Source organism: Cnephaeus nilssonii (assembly GCF_951640355.1).
Source record: "Cnephaeus nilssonii genome assembly, chromosome: 12".
NCBI lineage: Eukaryota > Metazoa > Chordata > Mammalia > Chiroptera > Vespertilionidae > Cnephaeus > Cnephaeus nilssonii.
In genome coordinates this window covers 38,613,109-38,627,149 of record NC_137083.1, presented here as the reverse complement: position 1 = coordinate 38,627,149, position 14,041 = coordinate 38,613,109, and the positions used below count along the sequence as shown (strand labels likewise).

Below are 14,041 nucleotides of genomic sequence, written 5' to 3'. Positions count from 1 at the left end.
ACAGTTCAATAATGTTTGTTTTCTGTAATATAATCATTTTCCATTTTGCAAACATTGAAAAGAACAACAATTACTTTTAGTTCTTAAAATATTAGATTATAAAAGGCAAGTTTAGGAATATTGTCTCTGGAATAGTGATAGATGAGTTACTTGTAAATCCTGGTCTTGCTTCTCTGTTTAAAAAAATGGCAAAATACAATATTGAGAGGAGAGTCCTGACAGATCGGAGTGCTACATGATAGATCTGAAGTTTGCTTCATAATAGAAGTTGGTCAATGTGGAAATAATATATTTTAGATGGCTTAAGTAGATTTTTCTTGTGGCTTGCATATTCTGCAAGACTACCTGAGTGCCTTGAGATCTCAGGCTAGTTCAAAACCGAAGTCTAGAAATGGCCTCATCAAATGTACAAAAGAATACATTTACAGAATCTCATTTCCTGCAAGCTGCTGGTGCTACCCATTAGAGTTGAAACTCAGGTCACATGCATCCTGTCACTTCAGCACTGCCTCATTTACTAATCAAATGGATGATAAACCCGGAGAGATTTGCCATGCTGCTGAAAGACTTAGATGGGCTGTACTTAGATAAGCAATGGACTGGCTTCTCTTGAAGTGCATTGGGGGGGTTGGGGGGGGATATAGGAAGACAACAAAGGGGAGGCTCTCCCCTCCATCTGCTTAATTAATCCCTATTAAATCCCTATTAATCCCTTAAACTCAACAAATATTATTAAATCCCTATTAATCCCTTACACTCAACAAATACCACCTGTCTGTGATGCCTTCTCTGAGAAGCCCCACCTCACAGACAAGTACAGGAACTTCTCCATGTGCATCTCCAGCCCCAGTGCATCCTTCAGCATGACCTGTTTCTGTTTCTCACTGTATTACTGGCATCTGGGTTATGTGTCTACCCTTCCCCATCATTCAGTGGGCTCTTTTAGATGAAGGACTATGTCTGTTTATTGGCTTTTCTTTCTTTGTCTAATAGAGAATTTCGATTCACCCTCTATTCTGCTAGATGGTCTCCTCCCCCTTCCCTGGAGTATCATTACGTGGTATGAGAGTGGGGGTGGGGAGCAGTTATACATAGCTAATTCATTATGGCGGGGTCAAGTCTTATCTTCTCAATGTTGTCTTCTGCTGGAATCCACTGAGATCTCTGAGGGCCCATTTGGTCTTTGGTTTCCAGTCTAGGTAGATCCTTATGTGTCTTCTGTGTCCCAGCATCAAGGCCCCTTCAATTCTTCAGGCACCCTTGTCATATGTGCCTTGCTCTGTCCTCCTCTGGGTCATGCTAGGCCATGGGGACTCTGTGAGGCTGTCTTAGGTCCATAGTCCTAGACATCTCCTGAAGACATTTTCCTGCTCTCAGGGTATATTTGCCCTCAGACCATTCCTCACCCATCTCTCACTCTGCTACAGAGTGGCTGATTCATGTTAACTAGAGTCTAGTTGGGTTTGGTGCGCGTGAGGCACCTGGGAAGGGTCAGAAGCAAGAAGAGGCCAGGATTGTCTTCCTCCTTTATTTGCATCATCATTAGCAGCTGCGTTTCATTTATGATCAACTGTCTAGTCAGGCCTCCTGTGGTTCCACTTTCCTGGGTAACCTTTGCCCCTGGGCTCCAATAACACCACCTTTTCCCATTGTCCTTCCAACATAGAGTTAGTAGTGGCTTCCTGCTGCTGCTAATCTTTAGACCGTGTCATTATCCCTTCGGCTTTTCAGGTTCTCTACCACCTATGTAGCCAATTCCCTGTCACAATTACATTTCCTCAATTTGAAAAAGTTATTTCTGTTTTCCTCGTTAGATCTTGGCTGATACATGATGAGCACCTGAAAACTCAGATGCCTTGTTGCTTTTCACAGCCCTACCAGGAAAGGTGACATTGGTTCTCATTTATTTAGAACCCCAATTCTCACAGAAGATTCCTACTTTCCGTCCAGCTGAATAGAGTCCATGGAGGTCCAGAACAGATCTAGGGGGGATCTTCCAGCATTTCATTCTGTTGCTTCCCTGTGATTCTCCCTTCCCCGCTCTTTACCCCTCTCCTTTCTTCTTCTCTTCCCTTTTCTTCTCCTTCCCCCTCTGCTCTTTTCCTCTCCTCTCTTCTTTGTTCCTCTTCTTTTCTCTTGGCATTGATTCCATATCTATTCTAGGGGTGGAAAAAAATGTTCAAACTGATTGCATGGTTTTAAAAAAATGTTATGCCCCAAGTGTTTCAGGGTTTAAGGATTTGAAGGTCATAAAAGTTTAAAGAGGAAGGATTTTTTTTCTCTCCTGTGTTCTTCTGTAAAAACCCTTCCCTGACACATACAGATAGAATGCCCAGCTGTTGTCTAAAGAGTCACAGGGTAAAAAGAAATAGAGGGTCAAAGCACATTATAAAATACATTAGAATATAATGCCACCACAGAACTCATCACAAGCCTGCAGGGCCTGGTGAACATTTGTTGAATGAAGGGAGTGAACTTTAAATGCTCTTAGTTTTTAGCTTTTGGGGAAAACTCAGTTTTATTTTCAAAGATGATATATTAAAAAATTACCTAATGAGGACAATTTAAAACTGAAAATGATAGCCTCATTTGCTGTTTTCATTTTCTTATAAAGAATATTCACCATCTGACAGAGCAGTAAATGCATATCTATGGGGAAGCGTGCTAATTGTTTTCTGCTAAAAGATCAAAAAAGAAGTCTGAAGGTTGTTGTTTTCCCCCCCTCCAAATCAGTAAAACTCTGATCTACCAGGCAAATGATTGACAATGCAGTACCACAACAGCTGTGGAGCTAATCTCTGACAGTTCAATTAAAATAAACCAGCCCAGTTGTCAACTTGGGAAGCTGAACACTAAGTCTGGATTGTAGGTCTGATGAAATGCAAATTGGACTACAGATTTAACAATTGCTTTAATCTCTGAAAGTTACAGATATTTATGAGAGATCAAATGTGACCAGTTGTGCATTTTGAGGGGAAAAAACCCGTTTCTTATGTTTTCTAATAATTATGTTCACTCTCAGTTCTTTTCAATAATGACTTTTAAGTTAGAACCACAGTACTCAGTTAACAAATATTTGCTTTGTGCTCAGTTCTGGGGATGCCAGAATGAACTAAACATGACCCCTCTTCTGAGCACTTCCTTTCTAGTGGAAGACAGGCACAGAGCAAATGGTTACAAAGTGTGACAGATGTGGGAACCAAAGAGAAGGGAAACAACCTGGCTCAGAGACAAAAGTAAGACCTGATTTTTTAAAAAATATATATATTTATTGATTGATTTCAGAGAGGAAGGGAGAGGGAGAGATAGAAACATCAATGATGAGAGAGAATCATTGATTGGCTGCCTCCTGCACGCCACACACTGGGGATCGAGCCCACAACTCGGGCACGTGCCTTGACTGGGAATCAAACTGTGACCTCCTGGTTCATAGTCCAACGCTCAACCACTGATCCATGCCAGCCGGGCGAACCTGACCTTTTCCAAGGAGAATGGGTATGGGCTGAACCAACAAAATAGTCTGAACCAAGATACAGGGGTTTAAAAGTATGGTGGCATCCAGGAAATCTGCAGAATTAGGTGTGGCTTGATTGTGAGGAGAGTGGTGAGAGATGATGTTTGAGAGATGGGTAGGGGCCAGGTTGTGAGTGGCCGAGAAGCCACATTGAGGAATTTGTTCTCTGTCCTTTTGGCAATAAAAGGACATTCAGTACTGTCAATTAGACATGGTCAGATGGACATTTAAAAAAGACCACTCTGTTTGCAGGAGGGGCATGGGAATAATAAGTGAACTGGTGACCGATTATGAAGCTGAAATCCAGGTGAAAAGCTATGAGGGTCTGCTTTAGGGCTAAAGCCAGGGAGACGGCTGGAGCAAAGTCTGAAGATTTGAGAGACATTTAGAAGGAAGAATCAACAGGAGATAGAAATAGACTGAGTACAGGGGTATAGATGAGAGGGAGGGGAGCAAGGATGATGCCAGATTTTTGGCTTAAGCATCTGTATAAATGGTAGTGTCCCTTACTAACCTGTGTGCCTTCCACAGCAGGAGGAGCAGGTTTGCTGCAGGTTGGGAAAATGGCTGTGTTTAGTTTGAGTCACCTATAAGATAGTGTTATAGAGAGGTAGAGAGCTCAGGAAATAAGCAGGAAAATCATTGTAATTCACTCCTCAGAAGCATAAGAACTTTATAGGTTTGCAGAGGGTGAAGGGGAGTTGTATTCTGAAGCTCATGGAAACTCATGAGGTTAATTAGCAAAGGCAAAAATATATATTTAGAAATCTAGAAAGATTTTATTTGAGAGAGCTCATTTAAATGAGGAAAGCAAAGGGAACACAGTTATTTCAAACTGTATACACTTCTTATAATAATTTTATTGTCTTTAGCCATTCCTTTGTAGAAAATAGTGATTAATGTATTGTATCATCCATGAACAAAAGTTAAAAAGTTATCTAATATGCATAACCCATGGACACAGACAATAAGGTGGTGAAGGCCTGGGGCGGGGAGTGGGGGGTAGGGATGGGCTAGAAGGAGTTGATGTGGAAAAAACAGGGACATACGTAATACTTTCAACAAAAAAGATTTTTTTTTAAAGAATTTATCTAATAAGCACTGTAGGGAAAGAGGAAATATGTCAATTTTTGTCTTTAATATAAAGAGGACAGGGCTCATAAGTGAGGGGAAATAGATCACTAATGTAATAGTTTTTAAAGTATCTTTAAAATCTTTAATCTTCTATAGGTTTTTTTTAATGTCTTATTAAATGGGATGTCATTTATTCCCTTCCTACTCCAGAGGATTGGTTGAAAATAATGTTATAGCACCGTTTATATGGAAAAATGTTTCACACCAGTCAGGAGACTTATCATTTACTAAAGACCACAGAATCCACAAACAGGGCAGTTCAATTTGTAGCTCAAGTTGCCTTAGTCACCACCATATTCATAAGAGAAAATGAGTCAGAGCAATGTTCCAGACGGTGTGCTTAGACAGTGGTTTAAGAAGATTTTCATTTGTCAAATTTTCAAAACATTTTCACTATGAGTACTAGATCTGGAGTGCCCATTATTTAGGCAATCTCCTGGAGTCCCCTCCCTAGGATGTGAGATCCAGGAAGACTGAGACTTAGTTTTGCTCACTGATGCTTTCCCAGAACTCTGGGGAGTAGTAGATAAATATTAATTGAATGAAAGAACAAATGCTGAGCTGTAGAGTTATCAAGTGTGAATAAGACCTATTCTCTACAGCCCAATTTGGGAAGGTAAGTAAGTATGGATAATTTAAATATGTTGTGGCAGGTGTAATGATAGAGGAAGCAGAGGAAAGGATATCTTAATTCAGCCAGCACAACACAGAAGCATGGAAATGCATGCTTGTTCAAGGAACTTTATGTAGCTTAGTGTACTACTAGAATACACCATGAAAAGAAGATGTGACTGAGGGAATTTCATGCTGTGCCAGGAGCTTGGACTTGAACCAATGAAGGTGAAGCAACAATTGGTAAGGTAGTCACAGTGCTAGTCAGCCTCCTATTTTATATAGATTATTTGGTTGTTCTCTAGGGGATAGATTAGAGGGGAGAAACACTAGAGGAAGGGAGACGAGTGGAGATCATTTTAGTATATATATAAAAATAAGATGGTGAGTTCTTGAATTAAGTCGGAGGCCAGAACTAGCATGGGAAAAACATATTCAAGAATATATAGGAGGTAAAACTGAAATAATTTGGTGATTGTTGTAGAAGATGAGGACATAGGGGAGGGGGAGATTGAAGAATAAGAATGATTTCAAAAATATGACTTTGGGTGGATTGCGGTCCTACCTCCAAAAAGATAATGTAAGAAAAATAATAGGTTTTGAGAGAAAAGTTACTTCATTTTATCAGACTGAGTGAGAGTGTATGGAATATTCAGGCCAAAGGCTTGGGCGAGAGACCCTGAAGGGAGATTTAGATATGGCAGTCATGAGCATGGAAGTGTAAATATAACCAAGATCCTAAGAGATAGTGTGGGGACTGAGAAGAAATGTGCACCCAGGAAGAACACAACAGAATATCAATATTTAAGCATCGAGAAGAAGATGATGAATCTACGAAGGACACTAAAGAAAGAAGGTGGAAAAGGTTGTAAGAGAACCAGGTGAATGTAGTCATGTGTGAAGTGAGTGTTGAGGGAATAACCAACAGCGTCTAACAGTATTGTTCTCTTAAGCATCTCCATACACTGAGCACAATGTTTTGCACACAGTAGATATATATTACTATATAATAATGCCTATTATCCTATCTTATAAAGAGGTAATATGAAAATTGACTATCACTCCAACACACAAGATGGCTGCCCCATGTGGTCAAAGATGGCTGCCCCCATGTAGACACAAGGTGGCCACCACAAGATGGCCTGCAGGGGAGGGCAGTTGGGGGCGATCAGGCCTGCAGGGGAGGGCAGTTAGGGGCAATTGGGCCAGAAGGGGAGCAGTTAGGCATTGATCAGGCTGGCAGGGGAGTGGTTAGGGTATGATCAGGCAGGCAGGCAGGCAGGCAGGCGAGCAATTGGAAGCCAGCAGTCCTGGATTGTGAGAGGGGTCCCGGATTGGAGAGGGTGCAGGCTGGGCTGAGGGACATATCCCCCGTGCACGAATTTCATGCATCGGGCCTCTAGTATATAATATCATGTCATCTGTAAATAATGACAGTTTTACTTCCTCCTGCCCAATTTGGATGCCTTTTATTTCTTCTTCTTGTTTGATTATTGTGGCTACTTGTCCTTCCATTTTTCATGTTCCTAGGTAGGTAGATGCTGAACAAGTAATTACTGATGATTATGACATAAAGCATCTTGACATAAGCTAATAGTTAATATTTTAAGATACTTTGACTTAATTTTATCTATAATAAATATTTTTCATGCTGTCATAATTATCAGAAAATCATACTTCTCAATCAATATTATTTCAAGGCAATATCAATAGGTTTTACTTTATTGATGCATTTTTTTTCTTTATGAAAACATAAATCACATGGTGACATCAATGTCTCTATGTGTTTTTCTGAATAAGTAAGCATTCTTTAGTTCCCAGGGTACTGTAATCTTACGTCTGCCACATTACAGCACAGTTCCCTAGAAGGGTGTTTCCTACTTAGACGACCTCACAGTAATAATGACTCCTGAATTATGAATCGCACACAAATTATTTTCAAATTAAATTGCAAGAAAAATCCTAATTAAATATTGGCATGTGATATCCATGTTAATTTTAATTGTATATGTTATAAGGTCATCCAGTTTCAGATATTTCTAGCCAAAAATAATCTATGACTAAATAATATCCTTGAACAGAACAAAGCCAATGTGAGAACTTTGACAATCTTTGTAGTATAAATATCTTTTATATCTCTTCCCCTTCTCCTCTCCATCCTTGCTGTCACTGCCATAGTTCAAGCACTATTTCTTGTTACTAACCCCTCTTGCTTAAAATATCACTGTCCTCAAATGTACTCTGCTGCAGTGTGACCTTCCAGCATGCAAATCTGAACCTTTGACTTCCTTGCTCAGAATTCTTCAGGAGCCCCCCAGTATAAAGTCTAAATAATCCAGTGTGAAGGACCAAGCTCTTCCTGGGGTGGTCCCTGCCTACCTTTACTCTCTTATATGGCTCCCCAAGTGAAGCTCTCCTTGCCTCCCCATTTCTGCAAGTTATTCCCTCTGTCTGAAACGTCCTCTCCCCTTGTCTTTCAAGTTTAAGTTGTGTGAAGCTCTGCTGGAATTCCTGGGCAGGCTTAGGATTTCCCTGTCTTGTGTTTCCACCGTACTTTATAATGCCTTCACTAAAGCAATCAGCTCATATTTTAATATTTGTTCAAAGCCTGTCTCTCCCTATATCACTATGCGCTTCTTGAGGGCAGAGGCGGGATCATCCCGTCTTTGGGATGCCTAGCATAATGCCTAGAATATAAGAGCCATGTCAAATATTTGACCAGTGCGTCAGTGAGTGAATGAATCTGGTACCATTTCCCCCCTCTCTACCAAACACGGCTTCTTTAAATTCCACATTCTCTCAGCAAAGCTCTGCGCTGGAGAAGGAGTGCTTACAGCTGCATGTCTTAATCTGATGATACTCTTTCAAGAGACCACCCATCTGCAGGGAACACACACACAAAGCCTGAGGTTCAGGGAAGCAAAACCTCTGAGGCAGGAAACATATGAAATCACTTGGGATTCAAGAAATAGAAAGAATGGGAGTTAAAAGGAAGCAGGCTAACTCAGAGACAGATGGACTTGCACATAACAAGAAGTCCGCCCTTGTACTTTTTCGTATAAAACTGGACCTCTTCTTAGTCCTTTCCCGGCCCCTCTCTCCAGCCACTGGCCTTACACGTATACGTCTGCTGGTTCCATGACTAGCAATAGTGGTTTTCCTCGCAGAGGTTACAGGCAGTTGTCCCGTTTCCAGCAAAACGCCGACCAAAAACATTGCAAAAAGCAGTGGCCAACTTAAGCTTGTCACTTCCTTCAAGGAAATTCTTTGGTGGCATAACCCTCCTCTCTGCCTCCGTCAGGTAAGAGGCAAACAGTCTCAGGGCAAGTTGCTCTATTTTTAGGTAACAGAGATGCTGATTTTCCTTCCCTCTATAAATACATAAAGGACCTATTTCTGTGTGTTGACCAAAGCCTACTTTCCTTCTGTAGGTCAATAAATTAGGTCATGGAGGTTGATACCTTTAAAAAAGAATTCATACTAACAAAATTCATACTAACAGTCAAATAAATAGAAACAAACAAAAATAACTGAGAAGGAAGGGTAAGTTATTTTTACAAAATTGTAATCACTAACCAGAGTATAAAAGGGAAAAATTACTTGGGAGGTTAAGATGCATTTTCAAGGTCATTGTACAAGACAGTGTTATCAGTGATTCTGGAAAGGGAATGTGTTAATCGAAATAAAACATATTTCCAAGTAGAAGTTTTGTCCTTTATTCATAAAATAATGTGGTAAGCAGAACCAAATAGAGCAAATCTCTCAGAAAGAAACATATGAAATATAAACACTGATTCACAAAGGGAAGTAGATTCCAAACAAGAATTCCGAGAGTATGCCAGCAAGATAAGAGAAAACTGGGTCTACTAAAAACAGCTAATTTTATAGACTATTCATTCACAAGTAGTTTATTCATTGTCAACTGTGTCAAACACTGTGCTAAGTTCTGGGAGTACTCAATTTAAAGCCATAGTACTGGTCTCAAGGTACAGTCTAGTGTCAAAACAGCAACAATAGTAACAGCACTACATGGTTACAGATTATGAAAAGCACCAGTTCAGAGTGTGGGTTCACATCCTGGCTGGTGCCCGCACACTGTGAGACCTTGGGCAAGTTACTTAACCTCTCTGTGCCTCCATTTCCCTCTCTTTGGAAAAGTGATTATAATATTACTTTTCCTCGGTGTTGTGAGGATTAAATAAGATAACGAATGCAAACTGCTTAACATAATGCCTGACACGTGGTAAGCATTCAATGCATCTCAGCAATAATTAACTTGATTTATGAAACAATGAGGCACATTTGTTGTAAGACAGACTTGTGCTCAGATCCTGCATCTTGGCCGAGTGGAGGCGTTGGAAAGTGGGTGCTATGTCTCTGTGAAGAAGTCAGGCGAGGCTTTTCAGCTTTTGAGGTGCAGCTGAAAGCTTCGGTAGGTTGTCAGGCAAAGAAGAGAAGGACATTCTCAGTGGGGGAAGTAGCAGATCAAAAGGCATGGAGTCATGAGAGAAAGTTATCTGTTGGAAGGTGACTTCATCTTGTCAGAGTATGGCCCAAGAAGACAGGGGATGTGGCGGGAGATGAAGCTGGAGAAGGAGGTGGAGGGAAGAATGTGAGTGGTCTTGGATGCCCGCAAAGCGATTCAGACAACATGCTATATGCCATGGGAAACACTGAAGAACTCTGCATAGAAGGACTCAGACAGATCTGGGCACAGAAATGACAGTAAGGAAGATCTATGTAAGAAAGGGCGAACTACTCCAATGATAGCCAGAAATAAAGAGGTTTTGATAGTAGTGGCAGAAGGGACATGTATGAGAGATGTTTAGGAGGTAGTACAGATAGGGCTTGGTGATTGATTGGCTAGATATGGGGAGCAGAGGGGAGAGGAGGAGACCTAGACAATGCCCAGAGTTTTAATTGGTCAACTGTAGACATGGTGGTATCATTAATCAGGAAAAGAATCTAAGAGAGAGATTAGGACTTGGAGAAAAGATGCTGAATTCCATTTTAGATATGTTTAATTCCAGCACCAGGACACATCTCTTTATAGTATGGGCCCCTTTGGACCTGGGTGACAAAAAGAAGACAAATAGCCATTTGACTTTCAGAATTTTCATTTTTTTGTTTTGTTTTGTTCCTCAGTGTGTTTGGCAAGGAATCATAGAACTTGGGAATATTCCCATTCAAACATTACCGAAAGCAGACAATTTATACAAGCATTTAACAACCCCCTCCCTTACCCCTGCCCAATTCTACCTTCTGCATCACAACTCATGTCCCATTGTATCCTCAAAAAAAAAAAAAAAAAGCAGGAAGAAAGGAGGCTGCTTATGTTTGCTGATTGTCAAGGATCTTTCGCTTTTTAGATTTCCCATGATCCAACCCCCAATAATTACATCAGCGTTTTCAGTCATCCTAGACTCCTGGGTACTCCATTCCATTTGCCTTATTTCATAGAATGGGTTTTCTAATATCCTGTATTAAAATATCAAATATCCTAAAAGTTGTATAGATTACATTTTAAAAAAATTTCCCAGCAAGGACCCCTTATGAGGGTCATAAAAGTTGCGAAATGCAGAGGAAGAAGCAATGTACTTAAATCAATGACAATGCCACTGTGAGCCATTCAGTTTTAACTAGACTCCTTGCTGAAACAGAAAGACCAGGAAGAATCCATTAAACCTTTGTGGTGTCCAGTTTGAATGCCAGTCCTCTGAGAGTCACAGTGCTGAGTTTGGGGTGCTTATGGCTCATTCAGGTGTCTAATTTTCAATTGGGGAACAAGACCTGGAGTTCAGGAGAGAGATTTTGGCTAGATTCAGAGGTGGATGACGTGGATGAAGCCAAGGATGAGAGACAGGAGGGGACGAGAGGTCAAGTTCAAAGCTCCAGGGAACGCTAGCACTTATTGGGCAAAGTTGGAACATGAACACAGAAAGAAACCTGAAATGAACATGCAAAGAAGTAGGGGAGGAGAGAATTGAGAGTGATGTCGTGGGAACCAAGGGAGGTGGTGTTTCAAAAAGCAGGAGATTGTGTCAGCAGGGTCAAACTTCACAGATGGATCAAGTAATCTGAAGATAGAGATGTTTCTAGCAATTTCTGTAAAATAAAATTGTTCATCTACATATGTACTTGTCATGTTAACATTCACAGCTTAGTATTTTGCTTCAATATTCATGTTTTTGTGCTACTATAGTTGTTTGAAACAGACTGTAAACTGCCCAGAATTGTTTGGAGTCTGTGTAAAGAAATTAAGCATGGTGTTAATATTTTATATAATTCTTTGTTGACATAAAAAAAAACACTTAATGAACTCGAGTATTGAGTTTTTGCAAGTTATTTAAAGTGATTTTTTACAAACATTGAAAAATTTCATTCATTATTCATTCTTTTTTAACTTTACTTTTATTGTTGACACTATTACAGATGTCCCCATTTCCATCCCCCCCTTTGTGTGCCTCTACCCAGCCCCTGCACCTGCCCCCCGCCCCCTTCCCTTTGGCCATCACCACACTGTTGTGTGTGTCTATTGGTTATGCGTATATTTTCTTTGGCTCATCTCTTCACCTTCTTTCATCCTGTCTACCCACCCCCATCCCCTATCTTCCACTCTGACAGCTGTCAGTTAGTTCCAAGTATTCATGCCTCTATTTCTATTTTTTTCATCAGTTTATTTTGTTCATTAGATTCACCTATAATGTCTTTCTCTGACTGACAGGCTTATTTCACTTAGCATAGTAATACCCAGGTCCATCAGTGCTGTATAGAAGGTAAAATTTTCTTTCTTGCTTCCTCTCTCTCTCTCTTTCTTTTTTTTTACGGCCACCTAACCTTCCATTGTGTAAATGTACCACAGCTTTTTTTATCCACTTATCTACTGATGGGCAGTTGGATTGTTTCCAGATCTTGGCTATTGTAAATAATGCTGTTCTGAATATAGGGGTGCATATACACTTTCTGGTTGGTGTTTCAGGATTCTTAGAGGATATATTCCCAGAAGTGGGATCACTGGGTCAAAATGCAGTTCCATTTTTAATTTTTTGAGGAAACTGCATATTGTTTTCCACAGTGGCTGCACCAGTCTGCATTCCCAGCAACAGTGCACTAGGATTTCCTTTTCTCCACATCCTCGCCAGCAGTTGTTGTTTGTTAATTTATTGATGGTAGCCATTCTGAGAGATGTGAGGTGATATCTAATTGTGGTTTTAATTTACACCTCTTTAAAAAATATATTTTTTTATTCATTTTTAGAGAGAGAGAGGGGAAGAGGGATAGAGAGATAGAAACACCGGCTGCCTCCTGCATGTCCCCCACTGGGGATTGAACCTGCAACTCAGGTTGAACCAGTGACCTCTTGGTTCATGGGTTGATGTTCAACCACTGAGCCACACCAGCTGGGCAAGCATATTTTCATATGTCTATTGGCCATCTGTATGTCTGTTTTGGATAAGTGTCTATTCACACCTGGGATCTTTAAAAGTCAATGTCTTGAAAGACAAAATTTAAAGAAAAAAAGACTAAAGAGATATGACAAAATGCAATGATAAACTGACTGAGTCCTGGATAAAAAAATATTAGAATATTGACTTTATATTAGTACTAGAGGCCCGGTGCACAGCTTCGTGCACCGGTGGGGTCCCTCGAGGATTGGGCTGAAACTGGCAGTCCTATGCCGCCTGCTGCTCCTGCCTGCCACTCCTGCTCATCCTGGTCCCGCTACGCCTGCCATGGGCTTGTACCCAGTCAGTCCCGATCAGGAGAGGATGGTGCCCCCCTGGCAGCGCTTGCCAGCCCTGAGCCTTGTGTCTGGCACCCGTCGGTCAGCTGAGCAGTGCTCCTGCTGTGGGAGCGCACTGACCACCAGGGGGCAGCTCCTGCATTGAGCGTCTGCCCCCTGGTAGTCAGTGCGCATCATAGCATCCGGTCAATCAGTTGATCGGTTGTTTGGTTGCGTAGGCTTTTATATATATAGATGGTATTACTATTAATTTTAGGTATACTAGTATACACTAGAGGCCCGGTGCATGAAATTCATGCACGGGGGGGGGGGGTCCCCTAAGCCCAGCCTGCACCTTCTTGCAATCTGGGACACCTTGGGGGATGTCCAACTGCCTGTTTAGGCCCGATGTGGGATCGGGCCTAAACCGTCAGTCAGATATCCCTCTCGCAATCTGGGACCTCTGGCTTCTAACCACTTGCCTGCCTGCCTGATCACCCCTAACCACTCGCCTGCCTGCCTGATTGCCCCTAACCACCTCTGCCTTGGCCCCTGTGGCTTCGTCTGGAAGAATGTCTGGAATAATGTATGGAAGGACGTTCGGCTGTTGGTCTAATTAGCATATTATGCTTTTATTATTATAGGTAATACATAGGAAAATGTTCTTATTCCTAATTAGATGAAGAGAGAATATTTAGAGGAAAGCATCATGATATCTGAAACTTATTCTCAAATGCTCAGAGAAATGTATATATATATATGTATATATTTAAGTATATACTGTATATACTATATGTAGTATATGTATAAATATAAAACTATATTCATACATGTATATTAATAAAACCATGTATGTTCATACACACAACTCATAGTGATTAAGCAAACATGGCAAAATGTTTATAATTGGTGAATTTAGGTAAAGGGTATATAGGTGTTCATTGTACCATTCTTTGAACCTTTCTATGGATATTTTAAAATTGAGGGGATGAATGTTTATGTTGGTGATATTCATTAGCTAAACAATTCCAGATGTAATATTGGGAGGGAGGGAGGAA

General features: G+C 40.8%; 1 protein-coding gene across 1 annotated transcript in view; it reads left to right on the top strand.

Annotated features, from left to right (window-relative positions):
* FBXL13 (F-box and leucine rich repeat protein 13) overlaps nt 1-14,041 on the top strand; it is a gene marked incomplete at both ends in the record, with an annotated part of 167,695 nt that overhangs the window by 122,109 nt on the left and 31,545 nt on the right. The gene's annotated exons all lie outside the window — the stretch shown is intronic.